The sequence below is a fragment of the Oxyura jamaicensis genome, chromosome 20, assembly GCF_011077185.1.
Source record: "Oxyura jamaicensis isolate SHBP4307 breed ruddy duck chromosome 20, BPBGC_Ojam_1.0, whole genome shotgun sequence".
In the NCBI taxonomy this organism is placed as follows: domain Eukaryota; kingdom Metazoa; phylum Chordata; class Aves; order Anseriformes; family Anatidae; genus Oxyura; species Oxyura jamaicensis.
Genome location: NC_048912.1, coordinates 2,357,515 through 2,370,795, shown reverse-complemented (window position 1 = coordinate 2,370,795; position 13,281 = coordinate 2,357,515).

Genomic DNA, 13,281 nt, shown 5'->3' with positions numbered 1-13,281 from the left:
TGTGCAAGGAGATCTCAAAAAAAAAAAAAAAAAAAAAAAGGATTTAAAGGGCTGCATTTGAGGGAAATCTCAACTCAGTCTCCAGGTTTGCGTGCTTTGAATTACACACCTAGATGCTTGCCCACTCGCTTTGTGTTGGCTACAGTTTTGCTCAGGGAAACTCTCACATGGGAGTGCTCAGGCTGTCTGCTTGTGCAAATTGGAGGATTAGCTACCTAACAATTGGTCCAGACCCAGAAACAGTGATTTACATGCTCAGTCAAAATAACAGGACACATTCTCTGATGGAGGAACTTGGCATCATGCTACCAAAGTCAAAGGAGCTTTGCAGATTTACACCAGCTAAGGATTTGGGCATAGGTGTTTCCTGAGTGAGGAAATCCAAAGGGAAAGAACTACTCCATTCAGTTTATTTTTACAGAGCAGAGTCTACAGAACATGGTCACTTTGCCAAAGCAGCAGGGATCACCTCTCAGCTGTTTGTGCATGAGCAATAGTATCTTCAGGGAATTCACAAATTTGTGCTGTGACAAAACTCAATAATTCCTGCCAAGAAACAGGAACCACTGCAATCTAACATACTTTTGCTTTTCCTAAACAGCAGTATAAATGGCATTTTTGTACTTGGAAACTTCAGGCCCATACTTTCACTGTACTAATTGCAACTATGCTCACAGTTGTGGTAAATGGCCAAGTCTGTCCCAGTTGCACATGAAGCTACACATAGTCTGCATGCACTTACCCCCAACACCAGGGTGTCGCTTGCCTGCCACAAGAAATGTGCTTCCTACGCCCTTTGCTTGCTTTATTGCCTGCCTTTCCTAACTCATCACAAAATGTTGCAACCGTAAAGCAGCCTCCGGGGCTGCCGTTTATCCAGGTCTACCGCCGCAGCGTCTCCCCTTCCCTTGTACTTCCCACCCTGCCTGGATAACTTGCAGGTACAGGGTTGGTTGCTGGAATGGAAATGGTTTAGCAGAACACGTGATCACTGGAATCCAGGACCTACATTTTAAATGTGCCATAATGTTACTGTTCCTCATTGCTTTGCCTCATCGGGTGTGTCGTATGCCATTTTCCCTTAATGAGGAGCTGTTACAAGGCAAGTTTATTCACCCTAGCTGCGTGTTGGAAGATCAAACCATATGGGGTGACAAGATTACAAACACTTGGCTGGAGGGTTGAAAATACTCTGGAATGGGATGAGAGACTTAACATGTTCACAGAGCTGCAGCTTGCCAGCAAATGGAAGGTGGTATCACTCCAGAGAGCACAGGAAACGCTCACCAGGTAATGAGGAGACGTGCGAGTTACAGGAAATATTCAAAACCAACTAAATCTGCTCTGACACCCAAGCCTCAAATAACGCTTCTAGGGATGGATTAATTATTCAAGCAGAAATGCACACCCACCCAAGCTTGATGCCTGTAAGTCTGCCAAGCCAAGCCCAGCATTGCACCTTCAGATTCACAGCCATTCTTTAAACACTTGTATTATAATCGTACGGTTCTTTGGAAATGCTACTATGGGGGATTGCAATGTAATGTTGCAATGGGAACACCACTACGAGTAAATCACTAGTTTGGCAGAAGATAATGAGGAGTTGTGTGGTACAAAATCCTGAGTGCGTGGACAGAGGAACCAGCTGCATGGGAAGATGAGCAGCCGTGAAGATCCCAGAGCAAAGGGAGCAGAAAACAAGTCAGCTTCAAGAAAAAGCAGGACATGCTGTCCTGGGAGAGTGGATACAAGGGGAAATAGGTCCCTGCATTCAGGTGCTTGGGACAATGTCACAACCCCAGCAGCTCTTGAGGGTCCACATCTGTGAATTCATGGAACTTCCTATCCAATGAAGAATATTTAAGAAATTCCTGGTTTATTTCTGTATTCTAGCCTCACCTGCACCAATGTTTTTGTGTATGTATGTAAGGTTAAACTGGTTCCTTCTTTTGGAGTCAAGAGATTTTCTCCAAGGTCAGAGAAGAAGGTACCACATGCGCTTACTTACCTTGTTTTTTACCATGGCAGCTCTCAACTTCCTAGGAGTGCTTATTGTGGTTATTCAACCTAAAAAGAGACCTAGAGTATTAATTAGAGCTCTCACCATCTCCCAGTCTATTTCTGTGGCACACTGATAGCTGTTACTGAAGATCTTGTTACAAGGTGTTGAAAAGTTCTGTTGTACAACCAAGACTGTGTGCGCTGCAGATAGAGGTGGTGGAATTACAACGCGTATCTCCCTGGTGCTCCCTCATCTTGCCATAATATGCAGAATTGGATCTAGGCTCCCCAGACTTTATGGCACAGGTTTTTCAGTTCTGGCCTTGATCTGATCTCAGATAAGACGTCTGAGCTGCCCTAAATGGTCTCACAGTGATTTGCGGTAGGAACACGATCGGTTGTTTTCTTACAACAACACAAGAACCATGACAACCTGGAAAGGGGAACTCGCAGTGTCTGCACACAGAGGAGATTTCAACATCAGACATAACCAAAGTCTGGTGAGCAATGAAAGCCAGGGGGGCTGGAGGTCACAGCCTTGTGCAAAAAAAAAAAGGTGAGACAGACTAGAGAAGGTGGAAGTGGCTTTCTGAGTAATTAAAGGTTTAGAAGAGCCAAGGTGGCAGGGAGCAAAGATGACAAGGAGGGCGCAGGATACTTTAGAATGATTTTGTCTCAAAGTGCAGGATAAAAAAACACGAGAGGAAACAAAATAAGAGGAAATGTTACCCAAGCTCTAGGGAAAAATAAACTCGAGATCCCCATAGCTGATTTAACCCCTGCATCTCCAACATCTGACCCTCACCTCTGCACTGTGAGGAGGTTAAGACATGAACCTTTGGTGCACCTAAGCCCTCCAGCCCTTTGCTTCTGGAAGGAAAAGAAGGAAAAAAATGTGGAAAACAAAGAAACAAGAAGAACGTGCAGTAAATCTGTAAGTCATCCCAGCAGAAGTAGAGGGTTGACATCATTCTTCACTTGTTGATGAGGTGATTTCCAAATCAGCAGGCCCTAAAGAGAAATACTCCAAAGGCCTTCAGAAAAACCTTACACACACAGAAGCAAAGCTGCAAAATTAGGCCCTAAGTGAAATTAAAATGGACCAAGCCATAACATAAGGGTAAGAAATTGTTTAAGCAGCAGTGACCATATTTTGGGACCTTTGCTGGCTGAAATTAAATGGGACCACAAAAGAGGAAACTTATGCACTGTGAATCATCTTAGAGCAATTAATTATTTAATAAAGGGCAGTGAGTATTAGGAAGATCTGGATAGCATAAAATCTCTGTAGGGAAGGACAGAAAGAAGAGGTGATGCCTGCTACCCAGAGATAAACAGCACCCAAAGAAGAGATTGCGAGGGTATCTGTGCAGCTGTAGAAAATCATCGTGCCAGGCAGTGTTTGTGGAGAGAGCAGGGAAAGTGTCTGCATGTGTGGGAGTGCATGAAGGAGATGAATCATGTTCAGGAACAGTCCCGTGAGCAGCAGAACCGGCATGGCCTTTGGATGTGTAGCTCAATCGACTGAGTCGATTTTCTGGTGTCTCATAGGGGATGAGCTCATACAGCAGCTTCACTAGAAGCACTGACAAAATCATTTTCCTGAACCCAGGCACCTACTTTGGAAAATTCACGGGCACCTCATGTCTCTGAATGCACTGACAAATGGGTTGAAATTGGGTGACAGATCTGAAAGATATTAGGGAGAAACAGATAGATGTGCAATGACAGCTTCAAGCAGCCATGTACATGGCATTACATTGTGGAACCATGCTGGGAAAGTCTACTTGCAAGTCTGTCACTTCCTGTGTGTTGCAACAGGATATTTGAATTCAGTTACTAACAAGCTTATTAGCAAAGGTGCACAAAAATATTGGTAAACTGGAATCCAAGCTAACAATTCAAAATAAATAAATAAATAAATAAATAAAACTATAGTTTTTTTGTAGGTTATATAGGTTTTATATATATATATAAGAAAACCTACATTTATCTCTTAAACTACTATAAGCGAGTAGAAGGTGGTGGGGTTTGCTCCAGGTTCCCCCGCTCAGTGCCTTGTGGTCCTAGGGAGCTGTTACCCCATCTGCTTTCGCTTGCCCTGTGAAGCCTCAGCCTGCTATGCCTGGTGGTGGTACAATCAGCTCCACCTCTAATAAAATGGCAATTAAGACACTCTGGGAGGTTTTATTGCCTGGCATAGCTGAAATCCTTTCTGATGTGTTAATGAAAACCCCGATCGAAGTTTTACTGGTATTAATTATGTTTTCAGGCACTTCACTACTTCCTTCCTAAGTACCAGATCACCGCACACAGTGCTCGTCCCCCTGGCATCACCACCAGCAGCATTCAGGAGGCCCTGCTAAAAGCTCCATTTTCCTTTGGGAGAAACACTCATATTCCTGGGCTTGAGTGCTCTGAGTAAAGCCTGGATGTCTAACTGGCACTGCTGATTGTTTTAAGCCAAGTCCAACGATCCAAGTTTTTCCAGGGTTTTTTATGTTGAGCTTCCACAAGCCAAAGAATCAAGGCCAATGCATTTTTATGTGTTTGGGAATGACCAGGAAAAATGTCTCCAGAAACTTCTAGAAAGAACATCTAGCACTGTGCCTGAACCCTAAAGAAATTAATCTCAGAAGAGACTGAAAATTAGTACTCAGTATAAATTTGGCTGGCAATTATTCTATGAATTTGAGTAAGGAATCTTAAATAGCTTTTGGACTTAAATATACATTTTCATATCCATTATCATTAATTACCTGTGTTAAAGTAATACCATAAACACAGAGGGTGTTGAGCAATTGTAAAGGAAGGTAAGACCCTGTCCAAAGAAATTCAGAAATCAACACAAATATAAGAAGGAGAAAAGTAAAATAAGCAAGGAACTGAGCATTACGGTAACAGGCAGATGGCAGAGCTGGGTGGAAAGGGATTTATCCTCCTGCAAAGTGTTTGAGAATTGTAAAATGTTCCCAAACCACACTGAGATGAAGCCAAGTCTTTTCAATATGTTTTGCTGAAACGATTAAACAGAAAAGCAAATAACTAAACAGTTTGGTTTTCAGCAGCATCAAAAAATAATCCCTGAACTGAAAGAATAATTCTAAAATACTGGAAATAACCAGGAGCTAGATGTTTTGTGCTTTGGGGTTTGTTTTTAAGTGAGCAGCTGGAAAGTTTCTTTAAAAAAAAAAAAATGGAAAAAGTGGAAATGCTTTGTTCCTTTCCAAAATATTTTGTGGGGAAATATTTGTGATTTTCTGCTTACAGCTTGGGAAGCAAACTGTCGGAGCAGAGATTCTAGGATTTCCAAGCTGCAAGAGTGCCATGGCTCAGGAGATGTCAGTTCAGGTTGCACACATCACTTTTGGAGAGATTGTGAGGGCTGATGTTTGCAACTCTAGATGGTGATTTGCTCATCTGTGCTGGCAGGGAAAGGCGGGCCCCTCGCAGCGCTCCCACTTTCCCATTGGGAGTGATCCTGCAAGACAACCTCAGCAGTTGCAGATGCAGCCCACCACAGAGGGTGGTTTGCTGAGGTGGTGCTTAGTGCTTCTCCAGAGAAGCATCAGAACACAGCTCCAGATCCTGTGCTCACCAACACCAGGTGGGCTGCAGTGATGCTGCTCTTCTGGAGACCAATTCTCCAGAGGACTGCTGCAAAGAAACCTTTTCAATAGAAGGAGACAACAAAAAGGGCTCCTGAGAGCAGTGCATTGTTACTGCTGATTGTGCATACCTTCTCACCAAGAATGATTTTCAGCTGTTGCCTTGGCAGTTCACTTCTGCCTGCATCCAGGCCCCCACCGTCCATGAGCAACTTTTGCAACCCCAGGCCTGCACAGTGCCCTGCACTTGAAACTAGCTTTGAAGCTCCATGCCAAGTTTCAAGTAAAACAGTGCAATATATATTTCTTTCCACTGAAGTGTGGTCAGCCACGTGCCTTGCTTAGACCAAGAAAAGCCTCCTTTTACTGCAGGTGCACCGGGACAAGGCCATGTGCCTTTCCATGCTCCCACGTGCAGGAGGGCTGGCCCAGCACCACTGTGAGCGTGGTGCCTTTCCAGCAGGCAGGAGGGCAGGCAAGGACAGGCACGGAACAAGCATGGGCACAGACAAGTAGACACCCAAAGAGGCAGAGCTGATGTATTTATCATTAGCTCGGGGTTAGTAACTGCAGAAAATCTGGAGAAACACCCAGCTCTCAGTCTTTTTCCTCCCCTTATCAGGCACCTGGAAACTATTCTTATTCAGTTACAAACAGAAATCAGTCTTAAGAACCCCTGGTTCCTGTATTTTTACCTTTCCAAGTAGCCCTTTTTAACTGGTCTATTCAGCACGTAATTTGCAGAAAGTCGGGCATTGGTTCTCCAGAAAAAAACAGTGAGATCACTGGGCTTCAGGACAGAGCCTTTGTGAGCTCAGGAGCATTACACTGCCCATCAGGTTCAGACAATGTGGTTCCAGGGCTTAGCTCCAGGGAAGCCTGGGCTGTCTCAGCACCTTCTGCTAAGCTGGTAGAATGACTTAGCATCGTACCAGGGGATGAGAGCACTCCTACCCCATCCTGGCAGCACAGCACAGGCCAGTGATGTGTCTAAGGCCTGTCAGCATCAGCACCTTGGCTTTAATTATTTTTTATGATACCTCCCAGCACAATGGCACATATTTAGAGGCAATGCTGTTAACACCGCCCTTCGTTAAGGTAGCCATGCGCGTGTGTGCGTGTATAAGACCTCACCTGCAGCAAATTATAGCTTTGTCAAAACTAAAATATTCAAGCTTAAATCTTTCCATACCAGTCATCTGCTAGCATAGAAAATCCAGTGAATTGACTGTTTCTCTGAGCAAAGACTCTCATAAGTTTCAGCAACGAACATAGAGCAGGAATAGAATGGGAGTGATGCTGTGAAAGATCAATCCTTTATCTACCAAGATTTGCTGGACAGAGGAGCTTGCTAGCTGGTTTGGGACCAGTGTGCTGGTTTGACTTGTTGAACAGCTTCTCCTCTACAGCAGTTAATGGACACTCATGCACACTAAAAATTGTCCAGTGTGACTCCAACTGGCAAAGAATACTTCTTCCATTCCCACACTGCTTTCACCCCAGCAAGCTGTTGTTAAGCTATGCCTAAAACCTATGCAAATGGTCAGAGGCACTTCATTGAGAGTTATAGCTATTCTATGGGATTATTGATCCATACTCAAGAATTTTAAAGAGAAAATTAACCACCAGAAGAGATGTTTAGAGTGGCTCAAAGTACAAAAGTATTCAACTCTAGGGCTGAAATCTCCCCCCACCCCACCCATCCTATGAAGAACACTTATGATAGGCACAGAGAATCCATTTGCTTCAATATTTAGCAAAAAGAACCACCTCTTCATTCATTAATTTTTAGGAGGTGTTATGACATTCATACAAGGCAATATTGGTTTTTCAGCTATAGATCACGCACAGACTGACTCTTGTGTTTAACTTTCTAGATTGTAAATAGGTCCCATTGACTTTCATGAGCCTGCAAGTAACTAAAGATAACTTAGAGGATCAAAGCCCTATAAACTGTGTCATTAAATTTTAAGAAGCCAGAAGCTGCACGTTCTCTTCCCAGGCTGTACCAGCATCTCCCATGAGTGCTAATGAGACCAGAACTCACAACACTGCTCTCTGGACACCAGAAGGAACAGATCTGATTTTTATCTTGATTGCAGAGATGAAAATAAGCAATAACTCATGGAAATGAGTGTAGGTACACACAGTAGTCAAACTATAGCTGCTGATGTCTGTGTTCATTTTGGGTGCCTGCCTGAAGTTCAGTTCTCTACTTAATACACGTGATGTATTGGGTCTGGACAGGAGGTTAGAGGAGCTCATTAGAAGTGTTTTTTTTGTTTGTTTTGTTTTTTGTTTTTTTTTTTTTTCCATGTGTTTGTCAGTAATTCCAGGAGCAGAAAGGACTAAATAAAGTGAAAGGATTGATTCAGCTCAGGAAATTTTGGGAAGCAATACCCTGATTTTAGCCAAAATGTCTGACTCCTCCATACCTTGTAAGAGAGCTTTCCTGAAAATCAGGCAGGGCTTTACTGATAAAAAGGTTTTATGAAGTAGGAAGTGAGAAAAGAGAAGTGGGGAGGACTTGGTCTCCCCAGAACCTTTTCAAACCATTGCAGAGACATGAGGGAGGAACAAGGTAAAAGCATCATCCAGAGCTTATTTTTATGCATTGCTTTTTTACAGCTATCTTCAAAACAAGAAAAGTAGAAGTTGCTGAAGAACCTCCAGGACAAGGACTTGTTTCAGCTGTTTGCTATACCTCAAGTGCAGAACCAAGGGGAAATTTTCAGTTCTTGAATTTGGTGACTCCAGGACTAGATGAGACCTTTTCACCCCCTACTTCTGACTCCTTTTCCCACAACAAAGAAACCCAGGCTGCAAGGAAGCCCTGATGTGCCCTGGCCAGCACTGCTAATGCTGGAGGTTGGGGGTCAGACACAGTGCAGAGAACACCTTTGCACCGCAGCCTCCGTATAACAACTCAGAGTACATGAAAAACCTCCTGTGTGGGACTTCTTGCTCACTCTCCATCTTTTCTGCAAGCTTTTGTAAGTTTTCTTACAGAGAGCTTACTACTGCAAGTCACCTCAGCAGGGATTGGCTGGCATCTCCCTGCCAAAGTAGGGCTTTCTCTTGGGACTGAGAGCTTTTCTTTCAAAGGGAGTTTTATTTAAATAAAGACAATAATTTGGGAAGCTGAATGAAAAAGACAGCAGTCACTAGAGCAAGCTCCTGTCATCACACGGCAAGCGCTGCTGTTAATTACAAGACAGAGCAACATCTAGTGCAGGTTCCAGTTAGCACCAGCACCATGGGGGATACCTTCCATTGGGGCAAACATCACTGAAAAGGTAGATGGTAAAACCAGCATATCCTGGGCAGGGGAGACCAATAAATCATTCATGAAAAGAATAGGAAGCATCAGAGCCAGGGCAAAGAGAATGCTAATTTGCTTTGCAACCTGATCAAATGGAACAACTGGCCTTGAGGGATGCAGCCATTTTGGGGGTTGATTGCTAGAGTTAATACAGAGCATTAACTTTGCAGCTTTGCTCCAGGCAGAACTTGTCCCGAGTGATCTAAAACTTTCAATGCACTTATTCTATCAGAAGATTTGTGTGTGTGTGACTGCCTAATTAATGAGGTTCTTTTCAATATTAATATGCAGAAAAGTTTACTGCCTTAAAGGTGTGTCAATATATACTTTTTTTTTTGGTTAAAGAAGTTTGCCTTTGGCTATTCTAAAATATATAAGCTATTAATTAAAGTATACATTGCTTTGGGAAAAAAAAAAAAAAAAAAAAAAAAAGGAAGGGATTGAATTGCTGAAGTCTTTGGGGGAAATTGCAGAGTTTAAGCCAAATGTCTCAATAAATTGATACGCTAAAATGAGTAACCTGAAGTATTTTAGTACAGATTTTTCACAAGGCTTCACCTACTCCCTCCCACCCATCAAAGAATACTGTCAAGTGATTTCAGCCCAAGTGGAATCAGGAAAAACCAAATGTGCAAACACCTCCCAAACCTGTTGGGCTGCTCCCTACCCTTCTAGGGACCTACAGAAACCCAGGATGCATGGAGCACTTTTTGGGCAAGACACCAGCCCATCACCTCCAACACTGCTGGTTGTCTGCGTTGTATCTTTTCCTGGAGCCAGCTTGCTCACCAGCCCCGTGGCCAGCCCCATCCTCTGCTTGGTGCCTGCTGAGGCTGCCACAGCCCTGCCACAGAAAAGTGAGGGCCAGCAAGGTGTGCAGGTGACACATGCAGACCTCACCCAACCATCACTCTTCAAAGCAAAGTGTGAACCCAACCTCAGAAATGCCCTGTGTCTGAGAGAGGACAACACAGATGGAGTAGAAGTAATACTACTGCCTTTTCTTATATATATATTTGAGAAACTGAGGCATGAACGCAAGAAAATTCTCCAGAACATTTACCTAAGGATTTTACTTGCCTAAAGGACTTCAAAAATGATTGTCTCCCAGTGATGTTATTACAGGTTCTACAGGAAGCCTGTGGAAAAGCCAAAGGCCAAGCGCTCTGTACAAAGGCAGTATTTTAACTGGCTGACTACCCTTCCTCCCCAGTGTAGGCCTGTATAAAAATTTTGCTAAATTAACCCTGAAATTATCCTTCCTCTTCATAATTTTCCCAGAGCACATCACAGTATTCTTTTCTACCTGACAAATCCTGCCACCAAATGCCACCAGCAGCTGCTTGATGAGCAGAGCACAACTTCATCCTTAAGACCTTACAGGAAAAAAAAATCCCTCTGGGTGTTCTCCCATCTGCAGCCTATCTGTACCCCAAGCTGCTGCCTGTAGGTGCTACAACAAATGCTCAGGGGAAAAGCAAGAAGGCAAAACCCCTAATTTTATACAACCTGATGGGCTGCTGAGTGAAAACAGCTGATGCCCATGGAGCGATGCTGGAGAAAAGGATGAGCAGCTGTGGCTGGGCAAGCTGTGCTGTTAGAAACAGCCCATGCATCCTCTTGTAAAAGGGGGATGCCTGTGATAATTGTGTGGGTTTCTTAAGCAAAGGTCTTCGGTTCAGTAAACTATTATTTTTGAAATATAATACTGGAATTTCAGGATGGATTTTAATAAGCAAGAGCTAGTTGGTTGCTATGAGGTGATAGTAGTAGTAGTAGAGTGGAGGTTAGCTTGAGATTGTTTTTGTTTCCTGCTTGTAGGGGCTGAGAGAAGGCTGGGAGATAAAGTCCAAAAAAAAAAAAAAAAAAAAAAAAAAAAAAAAAGGAGAAAAGAAAAGAAAAAAAAAAGGAAAAAATGTGAAATAAGCCTTACTTTCATAGCTCCGTGTTACTCTGAGGAAAATCTCCATAATATAGGAGATAAGCAGCTGCTCAATGTAGGATCAGTAGAGTCAAAAAAAAAAATATATCATATGCTTTATAGGTGTTATTTGATCTCTAATAAATACACTGAATATGGGATTTTTGCATGCTGCTTTGATCTCAATGAAGTGTATCCTAGCCGGGTTGCTGACACCCCTCTAATGAGGGGTGTTGGAGGCCCTACATAAAGAACAGCTGGTAAAGGTTGGGAGGAAGAATGCAAACTCTGACATCCCTCTTCTAAAGTAGGTCAAGCTCCTCCAAGGGCCCGGCTTCGAGGGCTTCATGCAGCTCAGCTGGCTCCTCCTGCAGCAGCAGACACCTGTGCAGGGTGAGGAATCAGTGCCTGTGCTGCTAGGGGCAGGGTGATGTGTGAGGCTGCTCCATGGTTCCTTTGGGCTCCGGCAGACCTAGAGCTGCAAAGGGCTGGGGAGTTGCTATAGCAGATGCCTCGTGCCTGGTACTCACCTGCCCTGGGTTTGCTTGCAGAATCCTAAACTGTGTGCGGCAAAGTTTAAAGATGCTCGATCTAGGAGCAGTGCTTAACAGAGAAATGTAGGGAGAAAAGCCTTGAACCTTGCAAAGCTTCAGAGGCAGCTATGTGCTGTGCCTTTGCCTTACCTACAGAGTTTGGAGGAGTGCCTCCACGCACAGGCTTTTTAGGACCAGAACATCTCCTGGTGCCAGGTGTAGTGGAGTCCCAGCTCATGCTAACTCACAGCCACAGTGCTGCAGTCATATTGCTAATAAACCAGTTAAAGCCAGAAAAGAGGTTTTTACCTGCTGCCAGCTCCTGTAATAACGTGTCCTAAGTGTGTTTTCTTCTTGCTCTTTCAAGTCATGCACGCACAAGTTACTTTACAAAGTGGTCTCTTGTCTGAGCCTCACAAACTTGTTTTACTTATAATGAGTCTTAGATTCTAGTGAGGACTGCCAAAGGGGAAGCAGTGTTACGCTGTATTGCACCACAGAAACCACCCAACTTAAGTGGATTACTCTTTTTGCCATGGGCTGACTTGCTTATGCAGGTCTGCTTTGTTATCAAGCGTCTGTTACGACACAGGAAAAAGTACTGAAGTGAGCAAGGCCTGTTCTGTCATCTGGATTATCCACTCTGCTTCCCCGTGGGAGCTTTAAGGAAAGACTCTTCTGCATGGGGCCAGGAATCCTTGTCCTGAAAAACCTAAATATGGGAGAAGAGACTGACGGCCTCCATCCTTACAAAGAGCTTGGTGGTGGCCTGGAGCTATTTGAACAATGCTCATAGTCCTTCGGTTGGCAGTGCCCCAGATAAGATGAAGTTGGGTGCTGACCTGCAGGCTGTGAAGATCCGCCGGCTCCTCTCTTGTCAGCTGAGTTAGTGACAGTATTTTTCTTCTGCTTAATTTCACTTTAGAATTCTAAATTTTAGATTAAATTAATGTGCCTAGATCTTTCGCAGTCAGCCTGCAAGACTCAGGCTGGGATTTGAGGAAGCTCCTTTTAATCCTGTCTTCTGGGTGTGGGTTTTCCCCAAATCTCATTTCCTATTGTAAGTTTGAATGGCCTCTGACTCCAATTAGCCTAACACAATCGAAACAGAGGGCTGAGGTTCAGAGGATGTGTTTCAGTGGCAGAGTTATCATAGCTCAATGCTGGGCAAAGGAGCCCTATCTTTCCTGCCTCCACACCTCCCTGCTCCTCCAAGAGTTGGGATTTTCATTCCTAAAACATAAGCTTTGGTTAAAAGCTGTTTCAGGGCTCTTCTCTTCTGCTCTCTGGATTTTCACGTTCTCCCCACCTCCATGGATGGTGGAAACCTCTTCGTTAATGCCAAGACTGGTATATACATGACTCCAAGGTCTAAGATTTTAAGAAAAATGTCAAGTATCCTGAAACTCCCCATAAAATCATGACAGTTAGCTAGCTGAATACGCAAAGAGAAGTCGTATAGTCTTTCTTTAAAGTTATTTCTATTTTGGAGTAAGGAATCCCAGAAAGAAAAAAGAGCAAAATGCCCACTAAAGACCCTTGTGTCATGCAGCATAATAAAACTTCTAGCTTTTATCCCCCAAAGAGAGGTAGCCTTTGAAGATACAGTCCATCAGACAATACACCATTCTGCAAAGGTATTGGAAACTCTTCTTGGCAAAGCCAGGAGCTGCAAGCTGAAAACTCAGTTTGTAAAATGGGAATGATCGAAATGCATCAACTTTAAAGTATGTTCTATTACACTTCAGACAAATAAAGGAGCCCTTAAAAAGAAAGGGCAAAATCAAATGAGGAATCCAGGCTGTTACTGGTTGTCCTCCCGTAATGTTGAAACCCAGCTAAATTTAGAAAAAGAGGCCCTGAAACTTCTCCTGAGCAGAACTGGTGTTTGTACCT